This window comes from Eurosta solidaginis, chromosome 4 (genome assembly GCF_040869045.1).
Source record: "Eurosta solidaginis isolate ZX-2024a chromosome 4, ASM4086904v1, whole genome shotgun sequence".
Lineage (NCBI taxonomy): Eukaryota > Metazoa > Arthropoda > Insecta > Diptera > Tephritidae > Eurosta > Eurosta solidaginis.
In genome coordinates, this window is record NC_090322.1 from 246,848,132 (window position 1) to 246,861,983 (window position 13,852).

The following is a 13,852-nucleotide window of genomic DNA, read 5'->3' on the forward strand; positions in this document are numbered from 1 at the left end:
AATCTTTTTATTTTTTTTTTTACATGTGAGAAATTTAATGACTTAGACGCTATTTATAATATTTAATTCTTCTTGTACTTTTTTTTTTAAATGAACATCTTTATTTTTTCCCCATTGAACAACTTTTTTAATTTTTTTTTTTTTTTTGTGAAATTCATTTAAGTATTTTATTTGCTATTGTTGTCAAACATAAATATACCCATATTTTTATATTTTTTAATTTACGTTTTTTATTTTCCATTTTTTCTATTTTTCTGTTTTCGTGTCCTGCGCTTGCTAGGTCAAGGCGCCAGCTATTAGGGGTGGCAGAGTTGCCAGTTCTCGAGGAAGCAATTAAGCTAAGTCCTGGAAAACTTCTTGCATTTGCCAAGAGGACAGAGTTATTCTATGACATAAGTACTTAAGTCCTGCCACCTGACTTCCGTTTGATCGTCAAACAAATTCTGGTAACACTATGTACACATAGAGTCTTTTGTAAGGTCTTTATTGATCGGCCAGTTCAACCCACTTCTTGGTTTTTTTTAGCCAATACTCCGATTTTTCGATTAATTTTAAGTTTATTGTTTGAATTTTGTTTTATTTTTTAGATTTTTCTACTTTTATTAATTTTTTTATTTATTTTATATTTTTTTAATTTTTTTAATCTTTTTTTTTGTAATTTTTTTTTTTTTTTTTTTATTTAAAATTTTTTTATTTTTACGAAATATTTTTTGTTGAACTAATACTATTTTTTTTATTTCTCAACTTTATTAATAAAGAGATAAAAATATCCTATTAGCTTTTTACTTAATTTTTTTTCCTTAGTAGGTAACCTAATTTTATTTTTATGTCCGTCTGTCTGTTTGAATACAAACTGGTCCCAATTTTTGAGATATCTTGATAAAATTTGGTGATCGGGTATATTTGGGTGTCCGATTAGACATTTGTCGGAACCGGCCGGATCGGACCACTATAGCATATATCCCCCATACAACCGATTTTTCAGAAAATAGAATTTTTGCCATATATTCCTCAATTTATCAGATTGAAGCTTCAAACTTCACCATATGCTTTCGTATATTGCACATATTGTTGTCTGAAAAAATGGAGGAGTTCGGTCGTATATACATATACCAATTATTCCCCACAACCAATTGTTCAGATAAGAAGCCTTCCGTAATTACTGCCCCATTTTAACATTTTTGTTTGTTCTGCTTTTTATCTTTTTTTTTTATTTTCTATTTTTAAGTTTCATAATTTTTTTCACGTTTTTTTACTTTATTTTATTTCACTTTACCTAAATTTTATTATGTTTTTCTGATTAACTTTTTTATTTTATTTTTTTTTTTTTATTTTGATTTATTTATTTTTTTTTTTTTTCATTTTATACCGGTTTTCTATGCTAATTTGAACGGAAAATTATTGGAGGATACAATTTTTTCAATTTAAATAAAATTAACTTATTTGTTCTTTCCCAGTTATTTTTGGTTTTAGTCTGTTTTGGCTTTTTAGATATCCAAATTATTTCTTATTTGCGACTTTTCAATTTTTAAAATTCTTTATACTCTATTGTTGTTTTATTCTTGACATGTTTCTTTTTACTTTCTTTAATCGAACAGCTTTTTTCATTTTATTTTGTACACTTTTTATTTTTCATTTTAGGCCTAACCTTTTGTAATTTAACTTACTTACATAATTGGCGCTTAACCGTTTAAACGATGTTGGCCGTCTAACAGGGCGCGCCAGTCGCTTCTTCGCTGGGTTAACTGGCGTCACATCAAGGGAATTTAAATAGTTTTCCACCTCACCCACCCAGCGAATTGAGAGCCTCTCTCTTTCTCTGCTTCCATATGCGGATTCCCACAGAAATACTTTCTTAGCCGAGGCAGCGTAGCCGCTGCGTTAAAATTCTCTGGACTATGTTGATGTCTGCGTAAAGCTCGTACAGCTCATCATCTTCTTAGGTACTCGCCGTTGTCAACGCGTAGAGGTCCGTAAATCTTTCGAATAACTTGTCTTTCTTCATTTTTTAATCAGTTTGGTTCTTTATTTACATTGTTTTATAGCTTCTTTTCGCCTTAAGGTTTTTTTTAATTATTTCAATTTTTTGAGAATTTGTTTATGTTGTTTATTACGTTTTTCTTCGGCACCCATTACATGCACTTAAAACTGATGCTGTTATTATTACAAAAATATAACAACCATTTCTTAAATATTCCATCACAAAACTGAAAAACTCCAACAAATAGAAGAAACATTAAATAAATGCGTAAAGATAAAAGATATACAAAAAAGTCGCCCACAAAAAGACATTGCAAAATTTCTCGGATTTACTGCCAATCTTAAAGTGAAAATGAGTTCATGTGTAAATTAAAACAACACGGAGCGTAATAAACACAAAATTGTGTGAAATTCAAGTGAATAAAATTATTGTAAGCAAGCCAACTAATTCCAAAGAGAAAAATAACAAAAATTGTTAAAATAAAAACTCCAACCATGAAAAAGCTTAAATACATATACTACACAGTCACAGTATATACAATAACAGTAAGAAATAAATCATGAGAAAAAATGTAGTAGGTAAGTGAAATAAAAGAGTATCAAAAAAGATGATCCCTGAGACTAAACACACTGAAACGACCTTCTACCGTCTATTGTCAAGTTTGGTTTGAAGAAGGTGACACAACTGCGAACTGTTTGCCTCCATTGTCTTTCATTAAATATTTTAAACTATCTAAGCAGCCAAGGATGGAAAAAATAGCCATTTTCAGCTTGGAGGGTAATGGAGTTCAGCGTACGTCTTGAAGTCATATGGAAAATTGGAGTTACAGAGGCCTTTTTTTTCAAATCATTGATAAAACTGCCTAATGTAAGGATGTATTGAAAATGCGTTGTAAAGGAACCTTACTCAAAGGTGCCTTGATATTATTCCAAAATTATGAGGATTAAACTCCAACCTCGTCAAGTTGAAACGTTTTCTTTCTTTATCTACGTACACGGTTAAAAGTTTGAGCCTAAATATGAAACTTTTGTGTATTACATATATCACCAAATTTGATAAAAATTATATCGGTCTTCCTGAAAATGAGTGCACAGTTAGATTTCAATGTGAAACTAGAGAGGTTCTACACTTGCAGTTATAACAAAAAAGATTAATCTAGTGGTCGCTGACCTGCTTTCGAACCGGCCTGCCCATGGATTGTAGTAGCTTGCTCTACCTACTGAGCTATCACCACTGTGTAAGAAATAATGTCATAACACCTTATATGTATAACAAAATGTTTCGAAAAAGAATCTATAACTTGCAGTACTTTTCAGAAATAAAATTTTTTAGTTTTAAATTTTCAACACCGAGTTTAAACTCTTGGGGTTTGTTTTAAACCCAGTTGTTGTTGTTGTTGTTGTTGTAGCGATAAGGTTGCTCTCCGAAGGTTTTGGGGAGTGTTATCGATGTGATGGTCCTTTGCCGGATATAGATCCGGTACGCTCCGGTAACACAGCACCATTAAGGTGCCAGCCCGACCATCTCGGGAACGATTTATTTGGCCACATTAAACCTTCAGGCCATCCCTCCCTCCCCACCCCAAGTGCATTGAGGAGCTTGGGGTCGCCAGAGCCTCGTCTGTTAGTAAAACGGGATTCGCCGCGGATAGGTGAGGTTGACAATTGGGTTTGGAGAAGCTGTATATTGCGCTGGCAACCTGAAGGGTTGCGCTATACAGCCTCTTGAATCTGGTATTTTAGCCGCCTCTTACGACAGGCATACCTACCGCGGGTATATTCTGACCCCCTAACCCGCTGGGGGTATACCCAGTCGTGTATACACGTTTCTATTTTTAGATTTTTGAAACTTTTTGGTTTCTATTTTCAAATATTTTCAAATTTTTGAAATTTGTTTTATTTTTCTTTCAAAACTGTTTTAAGATTTTAAACTTATTGTTTGAATGAGTTTTGAATTGAAGATGAGTAAAATTAAGAACTACCGTAGTAAATTGAGAAGTTTTCAATTAATTACAAAATAGTTTCAGAAATGCCTTAAGAGCCGTATGTAGTTCTAAAGAAAAGCAAAAAACCCAAACAAAATGACACTCAAGAAATGCTTAAGAAGAATTTCATTGGCCAAATTTTCTCATGCAGTACGCAGTTTTTGAGAAATTTGTACCACTTTTTTCTAAAGGTTTTTAGGAACAAACTCATTCGGCAACTCTGGATTTGCTAAAATAATTGATTGTGCATTGTTTCTTAAGAAAAAAGTGAAATTACAGTAGGCAAACAAACGAAGAAAGTTATACAATTATTAAAATCATTTGAAATTCAATATTATATGTGTATTGCGCATGAATCAAAATGCGTCGTCAAACTTCAAAACTTCTTGGCTGCTCCTATTTCCATGCTAAATAAATACTTAAATCAAAATATTTCGTTTACTTAAGAGCTGCGTCTTTAAAATTAAGATTTAGGCTCAAATTTCTAATCAAGTATGTACATTGGGTCGGGTCGATTTGTATGGACGAAAGTTAACCGATATCGCGCCATCGATTTTTCGATAGGATTTGGGCTCAGGAAAAAAAGTTCACTAGGCATACCCAAAAAAATTATTTTGGAACCTGCAAAAAAAAATGGCGAAATAGTAAATTTTTCGACCAAAAAACTCCCCAAAACCCAAAAAATATATTTTTTTTTCAAAAACTGTTGTAAAAACGTTGGCGATAAGTTAAAAAAAAACATTTTTTGGGTTTTGGGGAGTGTTTTGGTCGAAAAATTGACCCTTACGCCATTTTTTTCGCAGGGTCGAAAATAATTTTTTTGGGTATGCGTAGTAGAACTTTTTTTCCTGAGACCAAATCCTATCGAAAAATCGATGGCGCGATATCGATTAATAAATCGACCCAGTCTAATGTACATATGTATGTAGGTTTTTTTCATGACCTACTAAAAAAAATTTCATATGTATAACGCCAACGTTTTTAGCGGACATTTTTGGGTCGGACAGGGTATACATGAAAATTTTACAATCAAATGAACATTTACATTTAGGTCATGAAAAAAACTTTAAAAATCAAAGTCGAAAAAAGTCAAAAAAAAAATAAATTTCGCAGTTTCGAAAATTATTCTTATGGGTATGCGTAGTGGAACTTTTTTTCTTGAGCACAAAACCTATCGAAAAATCAATGGCGCGATATCGGTTAACTTTCGTCCATACAAATCGACCCACCCTAATGTACATACATGCTCTATTCACGCATAATTTCCCACACCAAAATCACAAGGTATGCTATAAAACTGCTATAATACAATAAACCCACCACTTGCCATCTACAGGCACACAACAACAAAAAAGCTGTTCAACAAACACACAACACCAGCAAATGTGCTGTAGATTGATTTGACGTACTGCGCACGCTCACGACTACGTTAAGTGCGACATTGTGCCTTGTAAGATACAACGACCGTGTGGCCTAATGGATAAGGCGTCGGACTTCGGATCCGAAGATTGCAGGTTCGAGTCCTGTCACGGTCGGAAGTAAAATAGTTTTTTTTTTTAATTTTTTATATTTAAATTTATTCTGAAATTTCTAAATTTTTATATTTACAAAACTTTTTGTTTAATTATAGTAAAGATTTTAGTTTTTATTTTGTCGCTACAAAATTGCACTATGGAAGGACAAACTAATACCTAAAGATGTACTACAATGCCTACTATGCTACTAAAGATGCATTTCTAAAATTATATGCGAATGTTTTTTCGTCTTCAAATTTACACGTTTCTCTTTTATAATAGCTAGTGCGTAATGAATGATGTAACACATTTTTTCAGTGTTTTACTTGGTTTTATTCTTTTTATTTTTCGTTAATTATCTATTTATATTTATTTCTAAAGCCGTTTTCTCACATAAACTTTAAAATGTATCTTCACTTATTATTTTTTCACAAAAAGTACGGTAAAGTAAAATATTTTTTTCTCTATCTTAATTTTTTCCAAATTTCCTTTTGATTAATTTATATATATATATATTTTTTTTTTTCAATTTTAAATCCTTTTTTACTTCAAACCTTTTAAATCAATATTTTTTTTTATTTAATTTTTTTTTTTTCAATATATTTATTAATTTTTTTTTTATTATTTTTTTGAATTCGTCTAATCTTCCAATTAAATACTTTAATGACATTTACCTGTTTTATTCAAATAATTTTTTTGAAGTGGCGTGCACATAAATAGCCGCCTTCAGCTGTAATTTTTGTGATTTTGTTTTGTTCCTTTTTGCCCATTTGCAAGAAATATTAAGTCCTTTTGCTATCCAACGACATAAATATACAATATCATACTCCATATAAAAGTGGGGAAAAATAAACATTGATTCATTTGGCGACAACATAAATGTTGCAAACCCAGAATTTCACGTTTGCATTTTTTTGAATTTTTTTTACTTTAAATAGTAAAAGATTAGTTTTTTTTACAAAATTTTTCTCGAGGCCTCTTTGTACGAATGTTGTGTAGACGTAAAATTTAACATAAAAAATATCTATATTATACTATCGTTTACACTCTCGATGAATAATTTTACACGATTATTATTCACCTCGTTGCATTTCCTCCATTTACAGCGCAACCTAAAAAACTACTAGTGGCCTCTTCAACGAATGACAACGGAGTGGAGGGGTTTCATATGGAGCTAAACAAATTACCTGTAACAACAAAAACAATAATAGCATGCACGTGGTAACCTAAACTAAAAGCCATGGCAAAACGAAAACAAAATAACATTATTTGATTGTATTTTACCGCTAATTTGAGCTGAACAACTCGTTACAACAAAGTATAAAACCGCCAAGTTCCAATTTATGGGCTTAGTTCAAGTTATATTGTCGTCAATGTAAATTTACACAACAGTTCAATAGAATAGTTACAAAAATTAAATAAAAATGTTCCCAGAATTAAACAAGAATATATTTGTTGTTTCAGTTTTTCAACAAAAAAAAATATATATAACAACTCAGTCGAAATTCGTACCCAGTTGGATGTGACTGTACCTGAATTGAATGGGCTACAATAGTACACACTAAAAGTTAGTCTATCTTTTAAATCCCATTTATTTTTCGGAGCTTTTTTCAGCTTTGAAATTTCAATTGATTTCTATTTTATCTATGAAAACAAAATATATAAGCGAAAACTACTTATACCGTCACTTTAAATTTTATAACTATTATCTTGTGCATGAGTGTAGTTGCCAATGTACGCGAGTATAAAAAAGTATACAATGGAAGCGCGAAAAGTTTAAGAAATTTCCCAGACATAATGATAATGGTTGCAAACAAAGTTATTTTATCCACACATGATTTTCTAAGCGAGCAAGTACTACAGCAGAGGGCATTAAAATAAGATGGAAAAAAATCACTAGGGTACTATAAAAGTTGATAAAATTGTTTTGAATATGTATTTTTTTATTTTCAAATTCTTTATTTTTATTTTATTGTATTTTCTTTTTACGTTTTTTAATTTTTTGCCTTTACTTTTTATAACCTTTTTTTATTATTTATATTTTTTTATCTCTTCTTTCTCTTTGGTGTTGATTTATTTATTTTATTTTTTTTTTTTTACTTTTTTCTAATTTTTTATTTGTTTACGTTTTTCTTCCTCATTTTTATTTTTTAAATCAATCGAAAAAATTCCTTTTTGTTGATATCAAAATTTGCTGACAATTTTTTTTTTCTTTAGTAAAAAAAAATTATTTACCTTTTTTTATTTTACTTGCACCTAAAAAATGGTTTTTCACTTTATTTAAAATATTTTCCCCTTTAACATTTTTTTGTTCAATTTAATTATCTTTATATTTTTTAAATATATATGTATTTTTTTATTTTTTAAGTGTTATCATTCAATTCTTTTACAATAAGTTGATGTCTTTTTTTAAGTTGTTTTTAATATTTTTATTGTTCAATGCAATTGAAGCAATTTTAAAATTTTTGTGGGAAAATGAAACAACGCAGCATCAGGACGGACAAAGCGACAGCTGTTGCGATTAAAACTGGAAAATATCTTCTCATGGGTCCAATTTTCCCAAAATATTTAATGAGTCATTAATTTTGTTATTGGATTTAATCCATCTTCTACATATGTATTAATAAAATGTATTAAGATTCAGATGGACTTTTTAATAAAATTTTTCTTTATTAAAATATTATTCTTAAATTTTTTTATATATATATTTAAAAAAAATTATTTTTATTTTTTTTATTTTTTTATTTTTTTTACCAAGACACTCATAAACAAATTTTTTGTATTTCTTTATTTTTATATTTTTATTTTTTTTCATTTTCCATAGTCTATCCATCTCTAATTTGTTTTCTTTTTCTTGTGAGTCGTCATCAACGGCTACTACTTTTATGACCGCGTCTGTTCATTCAACCATAGTAGTGTATACAAATTAGGCTAAGTTTTAAGGGAAATGTGAAAAAAGAAAACACAAGAATATGGGAACAACGCATTTGATTTAGAGAAGGTTTTTCTGAGCCAACGTCAGCAAGCACCAACTGAGGCGACTAGCTAACTAGTTGAATGACTTGGTGAGTGGTAGGTGGTACTTAATAGAAGCTGTCACCCTAAGCTCCATCAACGTTTGTAATCATTATTTCTGTAGTTAAAAAGAAAACGGTGATATTTTTGATAAATCGCTGTACTGATAAATTCACGCATGACCTATTCCGAGTCTAATTAAAAAGGTAAACAAAACTAAAATAATTATTATCATTTAGTACAGACTACTCAGCAATTTTCTTGACATTTACTTGTACGTCTACTTGTACCAATTTTCTGTATGTTTTTACAATTGTTGCTATACACATTTGAGGTAGGAAGTGCACCTTCAGGTGGTCTTATTTGTTTGTTTGTGTGTATAAACACATCTTTTAGTTCACCTGCCTGTGGCAAGCCGAATCACTGCAACGTTGTATCAAATGCTCAATCTTCTTTAGATTACATCTATTTTTCCTCTTATTTACAGTTATTAAGTAGTATACGAAAATAATGCGATCTGGTTGGTTTGCCTTGGCAGTTTACATTAAATGTGTTGGTTAAAGTTCGTATTTTTATTTTAAATTAAGTAAAAACTGTGCACCCAGTTAGTGTTTGCCTCTTAAGACTTCAAAGCAATGGCAGGCGCAGACGTTTGGTGGGGCCTCGGAAAAATAAAGCATAATAGATAAAACTGCTATAGTTAGTTCGTTTTGTGCACATCTTCGTGCTGATTTGAAACGCACAGTTAATTATCATTTTAATACCTCTGATTGAGACTTTGAAGATACAATGTAAGGCAAAGTGTGGAAAAATGCAAACAAAAAAAAAACACTACGCAGAAATAAAAAAAAGAACAATCGACTTAACGTATTTAGCTCGCTGATATTTCACATGAGCAGCTGTTGTTCGAGTTATATTGTTTGTTTTTGGCTTTTTTATTTGTTTTCTTATTTGTTGTAAATAGTTAGATTTCACTTTTACGTTTTTTTTTCTGAAATTACCATGGCTCAATTATTTGGTTGGCTCATCTCATCAGCTGATTTTATTTTTTTCATTTCACTGGCAATCCCTATGCCAAGGCAAGGTCAAAACGAGATGGCAAACACAAAATGTAAGCAACACATTGCCAATTATTTATTATTTTTAAAATATTTTCACACCACTTAAAGTTATTTTTTTAGTAAATCCATATAATGGACGCATTATTTTCCCACAACATGTTTTCCCTCCATTCCATTCGCCTAGAACCAACACGCAGATTTTGACAATCTGAATAAAGGTATGTTGTTGCTGTAGAGATGAGCCAACCATATAGTTGAACCATGGAAATTACTATAGTGAATGTGTGGGTGTTCATTAATCGTTTTTAGACCAACAAAACAATTTGTTCATACTTTTTCCGAAATAATTTTTTCCGAAATTGAAGCCGATTTTTTTCGGAGCTAATAGACTTGTAAGGAAAGTTTTTTCTTTAGTTTGAAGACCAACCAGTTTCGGCACTCTGCCATCTCCACATTGTTCAAAATTTGAGTCTAAATTTAGAAACATTCATCGGTTTGCTTCAAACTTCTTTGAACTAAATTAGAGATTCCATAATTTACTAAGTTTAAAACTTAACTAGCCGCTAAATCTAAAAACTCAAAATTATTAAAAAAAGCGGCAAAGCTCATTGTTTGCATAGAATTAACTCTTGTTCTTGATATTGGAGAAAAAATTACAAAGCGAGTAGATGGCGATTCGAATGGCTGAGTGGATAGGTGCACCTGCCCTTACACCAGCAGGTGCACTCGATTTCAAAGTTCCCCACCCAAAAGGCTAGGTGATGAAGAAGCAAAATTCAGGAGCATGTCCAAGTAAGCATCTTCAAGTGCAATTTTTTAGTTTTTCTCTAATATCAATAAAAACAAAACCAAAAAGTTTAAAAAATTTAAAAACTCAAAACCAAAAATTTTAAAATTATTACTAAATATTTAAAAATATAAAATTTTCATTGTGAAAAGTGCTGCAAGTCATAAAATATTTTTCAAAATATTTTGTTATGATGAGTTTTTTTTAGTTCAAGGGGTAGAGCGCACGACCCTCTGATCTAGAGCCCATCGACTCGAAGACGGCCGACGGACCGCACAATTATTTTTAAATACAAGTGTATATTTCATTGGTTTAAAATTAAAACCAAGTTCTGCGCACTCATTTTGAAAAAAAAAACGGTATAAACTAAACTTGTAACCGAATTAAGTTTGGTCATACAGCAGTGAACAGAAAAATAGCAGTGACAATTTTTTTTAATCCTGTTTCATTTTAGATGGTTTTCCAAAAATAAATCTTTCATAAATTTTGAAACTGAAATCATGCCAACCAAACTCAAGAACTTTTTCGTTAAATTTGGAATTCTTTGAATTTTTTCAGTATGCAGTTTTGTAGCCTAAACAATTTTAGTCCAAAAAAGTTGATATTTACTTTTTGGAAGGGTGTTTCAGATTTTCTTCCATTAAATAAAAAGAAATGTTTTAAATTTTATATGGAGGATAATCTAAAACACCCTTCGGGAGAAAAACTGTCAAAAACGAATCTAACCTGTAATTTGTTAGACTAAATTCCAATTTCAGATACAAACTTAATCGAATAACAATTTCGTTTAATGAAATAATTAGGTTTTCCTGTACACACAGGGCCCTTTGCTTCATTAAGCGAACATCTGTAGGCAGCCCAAAAAATATTACGCTTTTACAAAAAATAGTTAAAATGGATAGCAGCCGCTTCCTCCTTAAATATTAAGGCAATCATAATAAAACGCATGCGCATCTATTCATAGTTGGTGCACCTAACCAAATATGTGCCTATTTTTGAAAATATTTTTTTTATTTTTTTGGTATTTTTCTATTTTTCGTAATTTATTTTTGATTGTCATTTGTTACATTGGCAATAAAATACAACCCATCAAGCAAAACGTATTACATTTTTGACTTCATTAGGCATTCAATATAGCAATAAAGAAATAATTAGAAATTTGTATTTTGTATGGAAGATTGAATTCAATTAGGGTTTCAATGTAGACAACTTGGCTAATTATTTCATTGAAACTCTGTGTGAAATTGGTATAAAATTTATTGAGCTACAAAACTGTATAATCAAAAAAATTCAGAGAACTCCAAATAAAATATTCTTGAGATTAGTTTGCATAGTTCAAGTTACGAAATTCATAGTCGTTTTTTTTTTAAATATCTAAAAAAAAAACAAAAAGATGTAATTGAGTCAATTGGATATATAAAATCTCATTTGTGCTTATGATGAATGGGCCAAGTTACATTTGTAAAACATAACTCGTGAATTCCAAATGACTGCTTCAATCTAAATATTTATCTTTTTTTTTAAACAAAAAACTTAATGAAAACTGTTTCCTATTTCAACCTTTCACCCGAGGTGCCTTTTTACCGGAATGACCAAACAGTAAGGCAAATGCCTAGAGAGGTGATTAAATAAATACCATATAGCGCCTAAAAGCTGGCTGCCACCGTGGTGGTTAGAAATAAGGTTTTTCATTTAGAAGAACATTTTTCTAAGCGGGGTCGCTCCTACACAGTGTTTGGAAGGCAGTGTATTTCTACCATGAAAAGCTCTCAGTGAAAACTCATCTGCCTTGCAGATGCCATCCAGAGTCGGCATAAAGAAAGTAGGTCCCGTCCCGCCAATTTTTAGGAAAAATTAAAAAAGGAGCACGACGCAAATTGGAAGAGAAGTTCGGCCCAAAAGCTCTTCGTATGTTATCCCGCCTTAAATTTATTATTAAATTAGGTATTTTATTGTTGGCTTTGATTTTTTAATATGACATGATATGACAACGTTATCATTGACAACAATGTCAATTAGCTTAAACGAATTTTCCTCTTCATTTTTCAATTGGTGTTCTTATTTATTAAACCGATAATTCAGTAAACTGTGGTATTTTTATTTGTATAATTATAACCAAAGTAAATAATTAATACTGCCCCTGCTATCTGGCATTGAAATTATAAGTATTTGAATGAGTTAGGAAACGATATATGTATGTACATACATAATTATTCTCACTCCATATCAAATGAATCATTCCACGATGTTTTATTTAAATAATTTAAAACTGAATGAATCATTGATTACGAATAAACACGTAACAGGTGATTTTTACACTACATACATATTCGTTAAGTACTTAATGAACTTACTTTTCACAATCGTATCAAATTATTTGCATATGTATGACTGTGTACTAATTTATATTTAGATACATTTTAAACATGAAAACAGATACGTGATCTCGCAAGGTGTGGAATCGCTTCACTCAGTCATAGCTTTGCGTCACGTGACTGTAAACTTTCATCGAAGAAATCCAATGATTAAAATTATATTGTAAAGATTTACATAATGCAATTGGATTCGCTTACCATGACTTTTAATGTATTTTATATTAAGATTGAACTGCAACAAAGTTTCAATACACAAAAAAAAATCAAGTGCAGTATAGTTTTCGGAGTAATGTCATAACTAATTTTGGTGTACTTTCAAATTTAGCACCAAAATAGTGCAATGTGTAAAAATTTAAGCAATATCCAAATTGGCTTTTACTATTATTATAATTAAAATTTCATTTTTAGAATAGGTTTTTCGAGCGCTTCTTGAGAATGAAATTCACACTATTTCGGTTTTTATATAGAACAGCACAATATAGCGTTTATTAGCTTCTGTTAAACGCAATGACTTAAATGCATATTTAAATTAAGAACAATTCATTTATTGAATTCAAACACTTAAAGCTAACAATTGGAAATTTCTGCATGATATTTCAAATATCAAGTAAAATGTGGTGATTTAAATGATAAGTACTTATTTATTTATTTATTTATTTCCTATTAGTAATTAATATATAATCTAATTAAAGTAATTTACATGCATCTATTCACTGCCCAAATGGAGTGAGAGATGGGTAGCAGACGAATGACACCAATGCAAGGATTTTACCAATTTTATCTGACGATGTTAACGTTTTAAAGTGCGAAGGCAACATCTGAACGGCGATGCACTCATTTGGTTGAGCGATCGTTACAGTATGAGCTTCGGCTACTTTTTGCGTACGTGGGAAGGCTTCCTAGTACCAGCGTAGAGTAATCGGGATGTATGCAATGCTATTGATGTTTCGAAAGTTTGCCCATCTTGCACTAGAATGGCGGTGTTCCACAGTAATTGTACAATTTGTATTTAAATTCCCTTATGTTACTAGATTTAACATCATTTTGTAATTCATTGTAGAATTTTAGTCATTTACAGTACAAATTACATTTGTCTGCTTCTTTTCTATAAGCAGGTAAAGTAAAATCATTTCTT

General features: G+C 30.6%; 1 protein-coding gene and 1 non-coding gene across 3 annotated transcripts in view; one reads left to right on the forward strand and one right to left on the reverse strand.

Moving 5' to 3' along the window:
* Rala (Ras-like protein A) overlaps positions 1-13,852 on the reverse strand; it is a 75,583-nt gene that overhangs the window by 37,585 nt on the left and 24,146 nt on the right. The gene's annotated exons all lie outside the window — the stretch shown is intronic.
* TRNAR-UCG (transfer RNA arginine (anticodon UCG)) lies at positions 5,428-5,500 on the forward strand. Its single transcript has one exon. It is a non-coding gene; the product is annotated as a tRNA-Arg (tRNA).